Genomic DNA, 18,668 nt, shown 5'->3' on the forward strand with positions numbered 1-18,668 from the left:
TAGGAAGGAATATCACTAAGTAAGTACTTGTCTACATCTCTATTCTTTTTCTATAGATTCCTAGAAATAGGATAACCGAATCAAAAGTCATGAAATCCTTGTATTGAACTTTCAAAAGCTCTTACTTGATTTACATATTGCAGATAGCTTTGGGGAAATTTACCCATTTATTATACCATGGGGATATGTATTGCTGCTGCTGCTGCTGCTACTACTACTACTACTACTACTACTACTACTTTCATTTAGTAATTTGAGAGGCTACTACTACTACTACTACTACTACTACTACTACTTTCATTTAGTAATTTGAGAGGCCAGGAAAAATTATCTAATTGTTAACAGTGATCTCCTCACTGATCTTCTTGGAGTATATCCAGCTCCAATTAAGCCTCCATAGTGTTTCTAGACAGATTTTTCTCTAAAATTAAAATTTGATTATATCACGTTCATGCTTAAGCCAGTCATTTGCTTCCCATTGTTTAAAAGCACAAGTCCTACATGTAAGAGAATGTTTTATCAGCACTTTCCTAATATGGCTACATTTCCAATCTCATTTTTTTTTCTTTCCCCCTCATATTTTCCTCTCCAGTAACATGAAACCGTTTACAGTCTCTAAAATGCCCTGTTTTACAATTCTTTTCCTTTTCATATGTGTTCTCTCTGTCTTGAATGCTTTTCCCTCTTGGTGGGCAGCACTTTCAAAGCCTGTGTAGAGAGAGGAATATGGGGTGTTCCATTCCTAAAAATGGGAATGCTACTGTGAGCGGCACTATACTGGGTCTCTTTACCACTGTCCCCATGGAGTTGTGCTCCAGTCTTTCATGTGGCAGCTATGCTTCTGCTCTCTGTAAAACTCTGTAAATCAAGACGTGCTTTCTGAAGAAATTATTATTTCTTCCAAGTAGCTTTCATACAATTTTTTGTTGATTCTCCTTGACTGTAGTGGTGTTTATGCTGCCTTTTATAATGCCGAAAGATATCTTTCAGTTCCAATTTCCTGATTCTGTCTTCTTAAACACTTCTTGAAGGCACCCTGAACTTCTGTAAAACTTGCAATTTAGTGTCTAGCATGGTGCTGTCACTTTGTTATGCATTGTTAAGCACTCTGTGTCAAAAATGCTTTTGAGGACACAAAATAAATTGCCAGAACTCAAAATAATGGCAGAAAGAGAAGCAAAAACATGTACAGTTGACCCTTGAACAATGTAAATCTGAACTGCATGGGTCCACTTACACACAGATTTTTTTTTCTAGATAAATAAAGTACATTATTATAAATATATTTTCTGTTCCTTATGATTTTCTTGATAACATTATCTTTTCTCTAGCTTAGTTTATTATAGGAATACAGTACATGAAACATAGAACATACAAAATATGTGTTAATTGATTATTTTGTCATTGGTAAGGCCTCCAGTCTACAGTAGGCTATTGGTAATTAATTTTGGGGGAGTCAAATTTACTCAAGATATTTGACTGCACATGGGGTTGCTGACCTTAACCCCTGTCTCATTCAAGGGTCAGCCGTTTCATAGAACACTCTCAACTCAGAGGGGAATGATAGTGTGCAATAATGAGGGACTCACATTCATTGGCTGATTGTCTGGTATACGTTGCTATGTTAATGCTTACTAGCTCTATGCCTACAAAAACACCCAAGACATGAAAAAATGTTTATTTGTTTATAGCAAACTTTATTATATTGTTATAAATGTACTTACATATTTTTTAAAAGGTTTTATTTATTTATTTGACATAGATCACAAGTAGGCAGAGAGCCAGGCAGAGACAGAGATAGAGGAGGAAGCAGGCTCCCTGCCGAGCAGAGAGCCCGATGAGGGGCTCAATCCCAGGACCTTGAGATCATAACCTGAGCTGAAGGCAGAGGCTTAACCCATTGAGCCACCCAGGTGCCCCTGTACTTACATATTTTTAAAGATAGTATTTATAGATATTATAGAATAAAAGTTTTTTTTTTTTTAAAGAATTAGAGTTGAATGCAGTGTTATTCAACTTGGTGAAACATAAATCAAGTTGTATTTGTATTTAAAACGGTACAAGTATTATCCCCTCTAGGAAATCTTTTCTGACACTTCTCATCCCCTGTGTCTCCTTTAATATGATTGATTTGTATTGATTTGTGATTTGCTGAAAGGTTGAGATGATTTATGATAAATTACAAATATCATCATCATGACCATACTTTGATTGAATCAAGGAATCATAGAGCTGGATGGCATCTCAAATGTCAGTTTGTCTAACCTCTCACTCAGTGGAAGTGGCATTGCTGAGAGAGGGACACACTATGTCTGCTAGGATGGCTTTCATTGTTAGAAAAGTTATTCATCGCACTGTATAGAAAATTTCTCTGAGTGACAAGCCCATGTTGGTCTGGGTTTTAACTCTGCAGAATGAATCCAACTCCTTTATCACAAAATAGACCTTCCCAGCAGGCATATCCTGTCTTCCCTTCTCTGGGCTAAGCATCTCCAAGCATCTCCTTAAATGACCTGAGTGGGCTGCATGCACAGATTTGATGCCAGTAAAGCAGAGGCTGGTGTGGCTCTAGTTCTGAGAATCTCTAAGTTACAAGTGAATGGAAGACTATCATCCTTTTCATTTCACTTTCTTAGTGTGGGTAGTTTAAGAGTTTATCTGTTAGCTGAACTTTATGAATTAGCCATGACTTTTTTGGCTGCAAATAACAAAACACTAATTCAAACGAACTTAGATAAGAATAGGCTCATTGAATTGGCAAATCTAAGGGGTGGCTTTAGGCAAAACTGGATTCTGTGATTGCAATGCCAGCAGGGACTTTTCTTTCATCTCTCAGCCCTGCTTGCCCCTTTTTTTACTTAATTCCTAAGTGGGCGGGGTAGCCAGCAGTCCCACATTGCTACCATTAGAGCTTGTTATTGTAAACAAGGAGGGAGCATCTCCTTTGGTTACCCTCACAGAACACCTGAAGAGAATGGCTTGGCTTGGGTCATGTGCCCATCCCTGAGCCAATCATGTGACCAAATAGTTTGAAGCGCTTTAATCCAGCTTGTTTTCTGTGAACATGCTCTGCTTCTTCCCAACCCTCGCTCTGCCTGGGGCCCCCCACCCCCCAAAAGCTCTGCTGTGCCTTCACTTACCCTTTGGTAGAAGAGTAAATGTGATCAGCTGCATCTGAGTCACTCAGATTGAGGATTACTGTGGAATGGGATGAGGGTTGGTTACTCAAAGGAGGTGATGCTGTGAAGATAAGCATATGTCTATCAAGTTACCTATTAGGCTATCTTTTTTTTTTTTAAGATTTTATTTATTTATTTGACAGAGGGAGAGAGATCACAAGTAGGCAGAGAGGCAGGCAGAGAGAGAGAGAAGCAGGCTCCCCACTGAGCAGAGAGCCCGATGTGGAGCTCAATCCCAGGACCCTGGGATCATGACCTGAGCTGAAGGCAAAGACTTAACCCACTGAGCCACCCAGGCACCCTCCTAATAGGCAATTCTAAAAAAAAAACCATGGTTCAGACATTCAGAGTCCCAAATGCAGGAATTATATGGCTGGATGAAATCAGTTGCAGTGGTCAGATGCATATGTATTTTTTAATAATATGTAGGTCATTTCCAACTCAAAATTTCCTCCTAGGTGCCTTACACAGTATCAGGACTCAAAATACATTTTACTGTAATATTGAGAAGCTGCTTACAATGTGTTTAAGTTAATATTTTTGAAAAAGTCACTTTTCCTCAGGAGCACAGTATATTGGGTTACAGTCATAATGCTCACTTGCTTACATGTCTAAGTTATACTTCATTGTTTGAGGCAAGGTCATACATACGTCCTGTTCCATTTCTAAATCCATTCCGATTTGAGAGATTCCCTGTTGTGAGATTCTTCTTTATGATATTTAAAAACTACATGGAGAGATGGAGGCTGAGCTAGATTAAAGTTGTACAAATCTGATTAACATCATCTGCTCTGTTTCAAAGGTCAGGTGCACTCAACGAATTTACTTTGAAATTATTTTGTTTATTTTGTGGGCATATACATCATGAGCTTTCTAAAGGTCAAAAGTAGAGTTTGTTCTTGGATTCAAAAGCAATCTGATTTCCATTTACAGTATGCTTTGGTGACCCTAAATGCAGAAGCCAGCCCAGTTAAGTCATACTTCCAGTTTGTATTTGGTTTAATTTTCCCAGGAAGAAAATCCCTGCTAGATTAAGGCAGTGCTGAAATATCATTTCCCCTAAATTACTTTTATTTCCAACTAGGTTCATAGGAGAACACTACTTATAAATGATACCTGAACTGTGAACGTTGGTTTCATGCCCATTCTGTTTTCAAAGATGTGAAAGCATCTTTGTCAGCTAGTTTTTTAGCTGGAAACTAGAACAAAGGTCAGAAAAGTTAGGACTCCTGGGTTTTATTAAAATTTACCTGGTAGGGGTCCTGAAGCTTTATTAATTGATGTATGTAAAGTCGCCATGTGTTTCATACAGAAGAGGCTCCAACAGTCTTATTTACTATTCAAAAAAATCAAGGATCTAGTTATATAAGGAGTATTTATTCATTAATTATTTTAAATGACTATTTTTTCTTTACCATATGTACTTTACCAAGATAAAAAGAAAATCTCTCGGAGTATTTTCTATTCATGTTCATTAACATTCTGGTGGAATAATGAGCCTCCAAACGATTCATGTATGAATCAGTGAGGCATGGCTAATTACAGTTTTCAGCCACATAGCCAGTAACATTCACCACAGAACACGGCATCTGTTAAATACATCTTTCTGAATTTTTGTTGGGGGGAGAGTGGTAGGAAATAGGGAGGTTGCAAATTACAATTTTAGAATGTCTAAATATTTTAGGGGCTTGTGCATTATAAATCTTTTTCAGGCAAGTATTTATCACAAGCATGACATCCTGTTATCAAAACAGACAAAAACCTCACAGATTCTCCCTAAAAACAAAATGAAACAAAACAGAAACAACCACAAGTCCAGAGAATGGACCATGTTCTATAAGGAAAGAGAAGAAACTTTTGGGGGACATTAGGGAATATGATTTACCACAAATTTCAAAAATACACTTTATACTGAATTTTAGAAATAAATTTTCCTACTCCTAACAACGTCATCTGGATACTATGACTCTCTCCAGTCTGAACATATTCAAAAAACCAAAAATCTGAAAAGCCTATAGAGGACACAGTAAAAGTTGAATATCATGACTAAAACACTCAAATTCAGAGGCAATTTTGTGATGCATATTCAAAATCTTTTCTATTGCTTTTTTTTTTTTTGCTTAAAATAATTTGCCATAATACTTCCCATATTGTTGAATACTCAAATACTACAAGAATAAAAGCCTTAGAATCCACATTTTAAAAAAATTTAAACTGGTGTTATTTCAATGACATATCCAATATATGGTTAAAACAATAGTGTTCAGAAGTTCAGAATTGTATAAAGTAGAATAAAAGATACTCCTGCTGTCCATCCCATCTGGTTTCCCCAACCACTGTAAACAACCATTTTGATGCTCCCGGTTTTCTATCGCAGATGAAAATATAGGTTCACAATCTCTTATTTGCAATGTCAAAATCGCAAAAGGTTTGAAAACCCAAATGCTGGCCTGATAGGGGCTATGTATAGTGTTTATTTATCCATATGTGTTTTTTTTGCAGAAATATCAACATTTGATGACAGGCTGCTATCCCAGGACTACTCTAGGCATATTACAGTAGATGGTATAGGCATATATTACCTTTCCTAAAAACAGTAAGATTAATTTCCAAAATACACCTGTCCCCACAGTTTTGGATGAATGATTACAGACCTTGATAATTATATATATATAAAACAATACTTTCTTTTAATGATCATTCAAATAGATCATATTGTATACAGCATCTGGCAAATACATTTATGGAATTGTTTAACATAGGCTCTTAAGATTTACTGTGGCCTACATGCTCTGGCCTCTGGTTACCTTTGACCTGATCTTCCATGGCTTTCCTCTCATTCACTCTCCTCCAGCCACATGGACTTTTTTGCTACTCTTCCACCACACTAAGCCTGTTATTGTTTTAAGGACTTTGCACATACTGTTCCCTCTCTTTCTGGAACATCCTTCCATTGATTTTCTCACTTCATTGAGGCCCCCTCACTTCACTGAAATCTTCATTCAAATGACACCTCTTCAAAGAGGCCCTCCTGACCACTCTAACCAACAGAAGGCCACCCATCATCTTCTGACCCCTCATTCTGCATTTTTCTCATAGCATTTATCATCATCCTATGATAGATTATAAATTTGTATATTAGTGTATGGTCTTTCTTCTCTACTAGAAGTTTCATGAGGGTAGGAGTTTTTTGAAAAGGTTTATTTATTTATTTGAGAGAGAATGTGTGAGTGTGTGGGGGAGGGGCAGAGGGAGAGAATCACAAGTAGCCTCCCCACTGAGCGTGGAGTCTGATGTGGGGCTTGATTTCATGACCCATGAGATCCTGACCTCAGTGGAAACCAAGGGTCGGATGCTTAACTGGTGGAGCCATCCAGGCACCCCCAGGGAAGGGATTTTTTGTGACTGACTTACTGTTGCATCTTCTAGAACCTAGAACAATGCTGGGGCATGTAGTAGGTGCTCAGTAAATAATTGTTGAATGAATTTTTCTGTTTGCCTCAAAATCAAGCAATTCATTTAATAGTTACAAGGCTCTCAATTGTCCTTTAGCAAACTAAGAAGCGTGCTTGTGAAAGTGTCCTGAGCTGGCTTTTAGGTCTCCTCCAGCCTCTTTCCCCACTGTTCTACTTCCACTGTAGGTTGTGGACCAATACATTTATCCTCTCTGAGCTCTGGTACTTGTCACGTGCTGTTGCTTCTGCCTAGAACTCTCTTTTCCCTCTACTGTAGGTAGCAGAATTGACTCATTCTGGCATCAATTTCTAAAGCATCACATAGCATTGTTCACCTGTTTACTTGCCTATCGTTTCTATTTCCATACAGTATCACGGACTGTGTCTAATTCCTCAATGAATCCCAGCCCAGAGCACAGTGGCTAGCCTGGAGTAATCCTTAGTACATGAAAAACTGAGCTGAAGTGAAGTTGCACCCCATTCTGCACTAAGTCCTCTACTAAAGAAATATACTTTTTAATTTTTAGGAAATGCTTTTAAAGGGTTTTTACCCCCCACCCAAGAATGATGAAATGTCTTTAAAGCTGCAGTGAAACCAGGGCAATGTGTTTAGAGGCATAATTTCTCGAAAGAGAGTGATGAAAAACCATAGCTTATCTTTGAGCCACCCTAGTGAGATCACAGCTTGGACACTGAGCTTAGTTTTATGCACCGTATGTTCTAGGTAACTGGAAGATGATTGCAAAAGATGGCAGTAAGAAGGATTAAGTGTGATTATTTATGAGGCATAGTTAAAAGGAGACAGCATGCATATGTTCACTAACTATAGGGAATAGACGATCTCTAAATATCTGATGAACAAATCCACCCAAGGAATATATTTAACACAACAACAAAGGGATAAGTAAGAGGAGAGAGTATAAAAAGATAGGGAAAAAATTTAGAGAATTTTCAGCATATGACAAGATGGTTCTTATTAACAACCAGATTTCTCCAATAACAGCCCAAAAGCTGAATGATTATGGGTTGAGAAATTTGTGAAGGAGACATGAGCATCTGGGTACAGCTGAGTTTCCCAACCTTATTATGCTTTATATTACAGAAACAATGCATAATTTTTTATCTAATTCAATGTTTTCCTATTAGAGATGATTTTACCAGTTAAATAAATACCTCAAGTTCTGGATTATGACCTGTAACATACAGCTGAGATGAATTATGTAGGGAGTTGATCTCTTTGACCTCAAATGCCTTTCTAGTTTTGAAATTTATTTCCATGGTAAAGATTTACCTGGAGTTCCTGTGTGCCTGAAGAGGATGCTGTTGGGAATATTTGACTTAAACAGAAGACCAATAGACCACGTAAATGACCACCAGGCTTTCCACACATTAGGATAATCTCAAGCTTTGTGATAATGGGAGGTTTTTGCAAGGTTGCTTTTGTCTCTTTATTTCATGGCTTACCTGAGTGTTACGAGTAGTGCCCTTCTAGTACTTACTCTATTTGCTTTGTATCTATTGTGTTTCTACAACTGAGTAAGACATAATGTTCTTGCCTTCACGGAACTTCCATTTTATTTGGAGGAGATAGATGATAAACAGAAAGACAAACACATGGTGACTAACTTCAAATAAAGCTATTTGCACTGAAGAAGTGCTATAATGGCACAACCCAGAGGATCTTGCACAAAACTGTCCTCTAGGTCTAAAGACCACAGTCTGTGCACTTACTGATTTCTTAAAGATCTGAAGCCCTTTATTTGTGGTTATTCAATATCATGAAATGAATAACATATTGTCTTCAGCAATATTCCTTTAAATTCCCTTTTCTTCTTCTTGATGTCCTACCTCCCCTTTCTTCTAAACCCCAGTCCCACTGGAGCTTCTCCTGAGGTGTCCAAAGAGTTCTCAGTGTGAGAGGCTTTGGTTGCTGTAGATTTTGTTTTGTAGTTGTGTGTTAGGGAGAATTTAGAATTATCTGTCTTAACTTTTCACATGGTGAAGTATACAACGTGGTAGATTGCTTTTTGTTTTGTTTTGGTATGTGTTTAAAGTTTTGAATTATTCTTATTCTGCTAGTCTCCACAATGAGTTCCTGGTGACCCAAAGCCACCTGGAACAGATACTCTTGGTGCCCTGCCAGTATCCCTATTCCCTCACCTTTTCAGGATATACCAGCTCGACTTCCATTGGAAGCAACTGTATCTCTGGCTTTCTCTGGACACGGAGGCAACTCTGCCCCCTCATGCCTAGAGAGCCAGGGACTTAAGTGCCCCAGAAAACAGCCCCAATTACCGACTGATGGGAGTTAGTATTTAAACAACCAAGTTCTTTTGTCCCTTTGGTGGGATAGCTCAGTCTATGGCATGTGTTCTACATTGTTTCCTAGAGTTCCTCAGGAGGATTAAGCTTAATCACCTCTTGTAGTAACATGCTTTTTTGTCTGTCTTCCCTTCTCTGTTTTACTTTCATATTCTACTGGTGTTTCCTATTACTGACTTGCACTTGAATACCTGTCTCAGGATTTACTCCTGGGAGAACTCAAAGATACCACCTCCTGGTGATTATTAATCAAGTTGTAGATCAGAGAGTCATCCTGTACTGATTGTCTTGGCATTTGGATATCCTGGGTCCAAGGCAAGTACCATGTGTTGATGCTTCTTATGTATGTATGTATGTATATATGTATGTATGCATGTATATATTGCTGAAGACCTTGAACCCAGTAGTATGTTCACCCTAGACTGCTTAATAAGGGCTTAATAAATTATTAGATACCACTGTTTAGATCCAGAGTATATTCATGACATTTACCTTTTGATTGCTAAGTAGAAGACATGTAATGATCATAGGCTGATACTCTCTCAGGAGAAGTCTGGTGGTTGAGCTTTCCATTTTCATATGGTTCAGTGATTCTTTTCACAGTTAGTCTGGCTGCTGACACATGTGTTGAAATCTCTCATGCCACTCAGTCTGAGAAAAGCTGGTACTGCTGAGCTGAGTCTGTGCTCTTAAGAGCTAAAAAGAACCGTTGTGTTATCAGAAACAACCCCAAATTGACAGATTAGGCAAGAAGTCTGGGCAGAGGGTTTAATTTCTATGCACAAAATTAGTCTGTATACAAACTGATCACATTTCTATTCCATCTGTGATTGTTTTCAGTTTCACCTAGTTACTCAAAATTCTCTAGTATTCTAGGTGGCCATGGTGTCTGTGTGATGACCTGTAAACTGACCATAATCCATAGTGACATTCTCTGAGAACCAAGCTTCTTAGGACATCAGTATTTCACACCAGGACATTTTGTAGGATACCTTGCTACTCTCCATGGGGTTCAAACGTCAGAAAGGATGAGAGATATAAGACTTGGTGTAATGGCCTGCATGTAATGAAGCAGGCCAAAGAAAAAAATGATGGGGAAAAAAAAGGGAAATTGGGATGCCTGGGTGGGCATGGAGCCTACTACAGATTTGCTCTCCCTCTTCTCCCCTGCTTGCTCTCTCTTTGAAAAAAATAAAATAAAATAAAAAATAAAAAAATAAAAAGGAAAAATAAAGGGAAATGGTGTCAGGGTAAGTAAGGAAATATCCCAGTGTTCGTCCAGGTGTAATTGCTCATTGCTTCTCCTTAAATGTAGAAGTTGATGGGCAAATATATTTTCTTCCTTGGCACTAGGATTGGTAGGAAAGTGAAGGGAAGTATGCAGTCCTGAAGAGAGGCTGCTATAAGAAGCATGGTGTGTAGTACCAAGAGTCTGAAGGCCAGGATTCTAGTCCCTGCTCATAAGCAGCATGATCTTGTACAATTATTTACCTGCTCTGCAATTTGCAATTGCGTTTATTGCAAAATTAAGTTTATTTCTCATACTCCTTTAGACCAGAAACATCTTGAAGTTAGGAATTGCATCTGAATCAGGAATTTATTTCTCCAGCATCCTAGACTATATTGAGAATGATTTTGAATTTGAAAGGGAGCAAGGCACAAGAACCCCATAGTCCTCAGAGATGGATTTAATTGACCTGCACCAAAGAAAGGGAGAATAGAAAGTAAAATGCCACTCTAGATTTCATTCAGTCATTTAAAGCATATTTCCTGAGTGCCTAGTGTATATAGTTCCAGGTTCTAGAAATATTGCAGCGAGCAGAACAAAAATCTTCATCTGCATGGATCTTTCATTATGGAGGACAAGACGATTAAAAAATATAGATAAATGAATTATATACAGTGTTTGGGAAGGGAAACTGCTAAGTAGAAAAACAGCACGAAGGGAGAAAGGAAGGGACAAAGGAGTTTGCGGTGCGATTTTAGTTAGGATTACAGGAAAGGTCGAACGTGGTCGTAAAGTGGATCAAGTAAAGGTCTGCAAGCCCGTTGTTATGAGAAAAATATAAAGAAAAGGAGACTTAAGGATTCAAGAGCGATCCAAAGTGGGTAGAGGAAAAGAAAGAAAATCCTGTCAGCGAGTAATGGGGCGTGTGTATTTGGGGGTGGGGTGGATAAGTTAAACACGTTTAAGAGGAGTGCTCGCTTCGGCAGCACATATACTAAAAACACGTTTAAGAGGAAATAAGGAAGGTAAAAAAGCAGCATAGCCTGAGTAATTTTATTTCTTTTAACCATTTGGAAAAAAAAGAAAGATTGTGAAGTTTATTAAAAAAATCCCTTTCCCAAGGGATGGATCCTCACCTCAGCTGCTCTCCTGAAACAATCTTTCTCACCCCCGTATCGGCGTTATTGCCATTATAGCTTCTGATTGGCCTGGTGTAGGCGCATACTTTATGCCTATTGGCCCTCGCTTCTGTCCTCAGGCCAGCGGCCATCTTAGATCCCGCCCCCGCCGCGGCGCCATCTGGGGATTGTAGTACCCTCTCCGTCCCGTCGCGGGACTTTTGCCCTCCAGTTCCCGGTTCCCTCAGGCGGCCTCCCCAGTGGGCACAAGCCCAGGCGCCGTGCCCCGCGCTCCCTCCCTCTGCCCTTCACTTCCCAGCTGCCAAGATCTTGGAAGGTAGGGGCAAGGGGCAAACCCCAGTAGAAGAGTGTTTCTGGGGTGCGGGTCTTGATTTCCACGCGCGTCTGGTCTATATACCCACAGTCCAGTGGGGCGGGGTCTGGGTCGCACAGCTCCTTGGGGAGGGGGTGGTGGTGTGTCTGCCCGGAGGACCCTCCCACCCCCTGAACATGCAGGATCCCTTCTGACCACCAGCCCTAACCGTAAGCCTCCCCTCATCTGCTGCATAAGGGGGTAAAGTGAGGCATGGGGCCACTTCAGCGGTTCCAGGGACGCCCCAGCACCCAGACCTGGTGGTGTAGTTGGCACTGGCCGCTTTTGCAAGGTTTGCCAGTGTCATAGGCAAGTAGCAGGAATCGCTGCCCCAACAGAACTGTCTCAAACACCCAGCGCTGGGTTCCGGAAAGGGAGGGGACTGAACACGTGCCTCCAAAAGGAGCCAAGTAGGTAGAGGGAAGGCAATTATTTTGGGAGGGAATCTTACATTTGATACTTAAAAAACATTTTAAAAAGCACTGAATGCTTTATGGTGGGGTAACTCGATGAGTCCAAACTCGTTTGGGCTATTTTATGGATTAATACAGTTTTATATAAAAATATGCGGGGATTTTAAGGTAAATCGTATAACGCTAGGAGGGAGATTGGAGAGGGGAGTCTGGTTAGTGGAACCGGAGTTGGAGCCTCCTCTCTAGGATCAAATTCTCCATCTGGTGTATGACCTTGGACCAGCCACTCACAGTATTTTATCTTGGGAAAAAGAGCTTAAAGATCTCTGGCCAGGTGGCCCAAGAATCCTTGCTGGAGCTGAAAGCTAAATGAGGTCTTGTTTGTCAAAGTCTGCCACTTGCAAACTTACTACTTTATTACTCCGGATCCCTCAAGAAATGTGCGGGGACCGGCAGAAAATGATCCCAGTGGTTGTTGTAGAAAGGATCTGACCTGTGCTGGGCCTGGGTTTACTAAAAGCCGCCCCTAGTCGCACCTGTGAAGCCCAGTCTGTCTGAACGCTCCCTCTCGGGCTCCATTTTACCACCGGCATCTACGTAGCGGAGGCGTCTGGGAGTTGGAGTCCCGCTGCGTGTTTCCCGTACGGCTGGTACTCTATCTCCCAGCGGGCTGGTACGCCATCTCCCAGCGTGCCATTTGGTGCGGCGAAGTGTCTCCTGGGAGTTGAAGTCTCACTTCGGCCGTTGTGTGGATCAGCTCTTTGACTGGGAACTACAACTTCCATGTGGCCCTGCGTTCTGGGCAGCCAGCCTCTGTGTCCACCTGCTGTGAGCCGGGATTAGAAAGATGTTCAGGAAAACTCTTGTTGTTGGGGAGTGGAGAGAGATGTCTAGTAAAGATCTCGATTATTATGGTTGTCGTCGTTGTCATTGATTGTATATGCTGTTACAAGTGTTACGGGAGAATTGCATATACTTTTCCAAGTGTTAGGGAATATGCATGCTTTCAAACGCAGCAACACTAGACTTTTTACAGAATGTTCACATTACTTCTTTTCTTAACACCGTATCTCCCATCTGTAGATGAGGAAAAACCTTGAGAAGTTGATTTGTCCTCGGTCACATCTAGTAATAAAATAAAATAATAAAATATATTACAGTTTTAATTTAATCCTCTCAAAAAAACTATATGAGAGACATACCCATTTTATATGCTTTTCACATATTAGAAAACTAAAAGTTTTAGTTAAGCAACTAAGGTTAAGCAACTTGTCCAAATTAACTTAGCTAGGGAATAGACATACTCAGTAACCCTATCTGTTTTAACAGTCTCTGCTTAATAAAAGACCGCACCTAGGGCACCTGTGAGGCTCAGTTGGTTGAGCATCTGCCTTCAGCTCAGGTCATGATTCCAGGGTCCTGGGATGCAGCCCCACATCAGGCTCCTTGCTCAGTGGGGAGCCTGCTTCTCCCTCTCCCACATCCCCTGCTTGTGCTCACTCTCTCTGTCAAAAACGAAAAACAAACACCGCCCCCCACCCAGCCCCAAAGACCCCACCTAACAGGGCGGGAGGGAGTCCAGTGTTTCTGAGTACAGAATTTGGAATCTTTTTTATCATACCATGTTTCCTCTGTAGTCAGACTAAATGTTAGAGCTGCAAAAACCTTTGAGATCATTTAAATTTAAGGCAAAGATCTTGTAACAGTTCCTGGCATATAGTAGAGGTTCCATAGATGTTAGCTATATATAGCTTTTTAATACCTTTATTTTAGAGGTTAGGAAACTGACCCAGGTGGTAAACCCATTTGCCCAAGGTCACACAGTTGGTTTGTGTCAGAGATGAGACTAGACCCAAGTGTCTTATTTTGAAGTCCAGGGTGATTTTCATTCTACCAGCAGTCAGCTAGAAGGAGCACCAGATGTGAAGCTGTTTAGATAATGATTTCTCTTATAATTTGTTCTTTGTAGGCCACAGGCTAGTACCAATTGTTGTAAAGCCTCTTTTCATATTATTTGTAAGGTTGTAATGTTTCAACAATTCAACAAAAGTTTTTTGAGCATCTTTATATGCTCGTATCTCTTCAGGTGCAGGGGCCACATGGATTAAAGTAGTTAATGGGTTAGGCCTAGAAGGACTTGAGGAGAGGGATCCATGGTCTTCATCTCATGCCCTTTCTGCAAGGAGACAGGTTTCTGGAGGCCTTGTAGTAATGTATGTGACCTTTCAGGTTCATGATTTCTTTTACTTGATGTTCTCTTCCTATCCTTATCTCTGTAAATGTTTGATGGAATGCTTTAGGAAATGTTTCTATACTCCTCTCTTTATTCGTATATATGTGTGGCTTCAATCACTCCCTTTATATTTTGGGAATATCTTGTTTTGGCTCCCAATGCTTTTTTCTCTTTTGGTCTTTCAGACCCTTGAGAACAAAATCTGTGTTTGAATTCATACAAGTTACAGTCTGACCCTCTAATATGGGATATCAGAAAGGAACACACGAGTTGTTTGAATTATGTAAAACTTCTATTTTAGAAGATACATTTTCCCTTTCAATTATGTATTTACAGGTAATAAAGGAGGTAACTCATCTGTGTGTGAAAGCTTCTTTCTATGTAGTTAGATAATAAAGTAACATTTTGTAAATTATTGGCTAAGCATTCCTGAAACAGTCACTATGGGAGATGTTCTCCCTATCCCCTCCTGTAGCCACCTGCCCTGTCCCACCCTCTCTCAGCTAACAGTCTGATCATTCAGGTTTCAGCACATGCCTGACCACTGGTAGATACTGAAAAAATATTTATGTAGTTGCATTTATAAGCATCCCTAAGCTCTGTTCCCACATCTTTTTCTTGAATCTCTTTTAAGATAGAAATGCTTTGAAATATAAGATGTAGCAGGTTGCTTTCCTTTCAATGTCTACATTGCGAAGAAAAATCTCAGCCTTTGAGGTCATCTTTCAAGGGGCTGCTTCATTGGGAATGTCCATGTCTGTGATTTCTCAGATGAGAAAGTGATCCAAATAGCAAAACATGGCAAAGTAACCATAGAGATTGGTAGTCTGGAGACCTATGATTTAACTCTTCAGCCCTGCCCTAAGAGGCAGGTTACTTAGCCATTAGCTTTTTCTATAAAAGAGGAATAATAAGGATTTATCCCTCATAAAGTGAGGATACGGATTAAATAAGATAGTTATTTATTCATTTATTTATTATTTTCTGTTTTATTTCATTTTTTATTGACATATAATGTATTATTTGCTTCAGGGGTACAGGTCTGTGATTCATCAGTCTTAAAATTCACAGCACTCACCATAGCACATACCCTCCCCAATGTCCATCTCCCAGCCACCCCATCCCTCCAAACCCCCTCCCCTCTAGCAACCCTCAGTTTGTTTCCTGAGATTGAGTCTTTTATGATTTGTCTCCCTCTCTGGTTTCATCTTGTTTCATTTTCCCTTCCCTTCCCCTATGATCTTCTGTCTTGTTTCTCGAATTCCTTGTATCAGTGATATCATATGATAAATGTCTTTTTCTGACTGACTTATTTCGCTTAGCATAATACCCTCTTGTTCCAGCCACATCATTGCAAATGGCAAGATTTGGGGGGTTTTGATGGTTGCATAGTATTCCATTGTATATATGTACCACATCTTCTTTATCCATTCATCTTTGATGGACATCTAGGTTCTTTCCATAGTTTGGCTATTGTAGACATTGCTGCTATAAACATTCAGGTGCACATGCCCCTTTGGATCACTACATTTGTTTTTTTATTTTTTTATTCAAATATTTTATTTATTTATTTGACAGAGAGAGATCACAAGTAGGCAGAGAGGCCTGCAGAGAAAGAGGGGGAAGCAGGCTCCCCACTGCGAGCAGAGCGCCCAATGTGGGCCTCGATCCCAGGATCCTGAAATCATGACCTGAGCCGAAGCCAGATGCTTAACCCATGGGGCCACCCAGGTGCCCCTGGATCACTGCATTTGCATCTTAGGGTAAATAACCAGTAATGGAATTGCTGGGTCATAGGATAGCTCTATTTTCAACTTTTTGAGGAACCTCCATACTGTTTTACAGAGTGACTGCACCAGCTTGCATCCCCACCAACAATGTAAGAGGGTTTCCCTTTCTCCACATCCTCGCCAACACCTGTCATTTTCTGACTGGTTAATTTTAGTGTTTTTAAAACTTTGAGTGTGTTGTCAGGCACTCAGTAGCTTGTATTCAATAAACGAATAGTAGCTCTTATTTTTATTATTAATGTAAACAATATATGAAGATATATCACATTTATTCACCATTTAGCTTGAGGAAGTTATCTGCTTTATAAAAGGATTTGCCATTTGGTTTCTTAGAATAGCAATGTTGGCCATCCCATTTAAAGTGTGAAGTTAACCACAGCTTTGATAATCGATCTTGTCAGCACAGTGTTACTCTTTGTGTGTGTAGAGGAATGGTGAAGCTTTTGACTTTTTGTTGCCCACTGAGAGGTCCCTGATCTATGGTTCTGTCTCTATATTGAATCTCATATTGAAAAGTGGCCTGCCTCTGTTGGTGGGGCCTTCTGTCTACTTCTGGGAAAGTACTGGGCCTATTCTAGATGTCTCAAGGTTAAAGTGAAACAGTCATCACCCCGTTGGTGAATAACCCCAGGGCAATGGACATGTGAGCGTGGCAGGGTGTCTCTCTAAGGCTGACAACTGCAACAGCCATGAAGTTACTGATAAGGAGGTGAATGAGAGAAGAGAGGTGGTGTAAAGGACAGGGAAGGAAAGATGGAAAAGAGCAAAGAGCAGATGGGCAAAGGGAACAGCGGAAGCCCTCAGTAGCCAAAGCATGTCCTTACTCAGTGCATTTATCCTGCTCCAGCTCTGTGCCGGGCATTGCACTGCTCTGCACGGGGGATACAGCAGTGAATGTGGCTGACATGGGTTGGTCACAGTGGTTGGTGGTGGTTAGTTTTAGGCAGGAAAGAGCTTAGAGAAAAGAAGGAAAGCAGGAAGGCAGAAAGGAGGAAAGGGAGGGAAGAATGTAGGAAGGAAAGAGGAGGATATTGGGATTTGATGAGTGGAAGCTGATCTCTGTGTCTGGGGTATAAAAAGCATGGGAACGGGGACATGGGGGAGGAATCGGGCTGCAAAGGCAAGCACCAGCAATATTATGCAAAGTCTGGTTACCTGTACTGTAAAGGCATTCTAGATTTCATTCCAAGGGCATTTGGGAAACCACTTAACAGCCTTAACTAGGGGGGAGGGGCTCCTGGGTGGCTCAGTAGGTTAAGCATCTGCCTTCCCCTTAGGTCATGATCCCAGGGTCCTTGGACTGAGCCTCATGTCCGGCTCCCTGCTCAGCGGAGAGCATGCTTCTCCCTCTGCTTCGGCCTGAGGCTCTGCCTACTTGTGCTGTCTTTCTATCTCTCTGTCAAATACATAAAATCTTACACACACACACACACACACAACAAAACAGTCTTCCCGGGGGAAGCGAAATGATAGGATTTAGTTTTTAAAAGCGTGGATGCAGTCAAGATGATGAACTTGTGAGAGAGAATTGTCCAAGTAGGCCTGTGTTTTTTAACTTGAAGTGCATATAAATGTCCTGCCGATCTTAAGCTGCGGGTTCTGATTCAGTGCATCTAGAATGGACCAGAGGTTCGGGATTTCTAACAGGCTGATGCTGCTGGCCCATGGACTGTACTTTGAGGGGCATGTGCTGAGGAGACTCTTGGGCCATCTAGATGAGAGATGGTAGTGGTTCAGAGAATGGACCCCAGGGAGTCATAGGCCTGGATTCTAGTCTTGCTTCTTCTATCAGCCACTTGCAGTGTGACTCTGGGGAGAGTGTCCTAGTCTTGCAGAGCCTCAGTTTCCTTATTATCTCTGTGAAATGGAGATAATAATCCCTATTATAGGATGGAATTTTGAGTTTTCATTGAGGTAACACAATAGCTAGCACTCAAGAAATGGTAGCTTTGAATTTATTCTTATTGTTGTTAATAAATCTGGCAACTTCATGCACCCAGCTCCATGTTACCTTTTTTTTTTTTTGTCATATTTTGAATACTAGGTGGAATAGATCATTTTGGGGGGGGGGTAGGGAGAGGGTAAAAGGAGGAAGAAGGAGAGGGAGAAAGAGAATCTTAAGCAGGCTCCATGCCTAGCGTGGAGCCTGGCACAGGGTCCGATCTCACAACCCTGAGATCATGACCTGAGCCAAAATCAAGAGTCAGTCGCTTAACTGACTGAGTCATTCAGGCACCTCTGGAATAGATCACTTTTAATGGTACTGTTTTTGTTTTTATCTCAAGTGTGCAATGCTGAACTTGTTCAGTTCTTGGTAAAAACTTGAGTATTATGGGCAACTAGATATATCTCTCCCGTGTAATCAAGATGGTTTAAATTTGATGGGAAAAAACCCTGGGATCCTTAAAGTACCATCTTCTATCTGATTATGATGGGAATTTGAGGCACTTTGCCTCCTCATGTAGATTTATTTAAGCCCAATTATAGTGCCTCCTTCTTTACATAATTTTAACCTGTTTGGATTGCTTTTCAACCAGTGGTTCTCAGTCCTTGCTAC

At 40.6% G+C, this 18,668-nt stretch overlaps 1 protein-coding gene across 2 annotated transcripts in view; it reads left to right on the plus strand.

Annotated features, from left to right (window-relative positions):
* The first annotated feature begins 11,480 nt into the window (after window positions 1-11,480).
* The window catches only part of FHIT (fragile histidine triad diadenosine triphosphatase), a 1,433,622-nt gene continuing 1,426,434 nt past the window's right edge, over window positions 11,481-18,668 (plus strand). For both annotated transcript variants that reach the window (XM_045088552.1, XM_045088549.1), the window contains exon 1: window positions 11,481-11,639. The gene's annotated coding sequence lies outside the window, so the exon portion shown is untranslated. The remainder of the gene's footprint in view (window positions 11,640-18,668) is intronic.

Source organism: Mustela putorius, unplaced genomic scaffold (assembly GCF_011764305.1).
Source record: "Mustela putorius furo isolate JIRA1106 unplaced genomic scaffold, ASM1176430v1.1 tig00000095_pilon_pilon_pilon, whole genome shotgun sequence".
NCBI classification, from domain to species: Eukaryota; Metazoa; Chordata; class Mammalia; order Carnivora; family Mustelidae; genus Mustela; species Mustela putorius.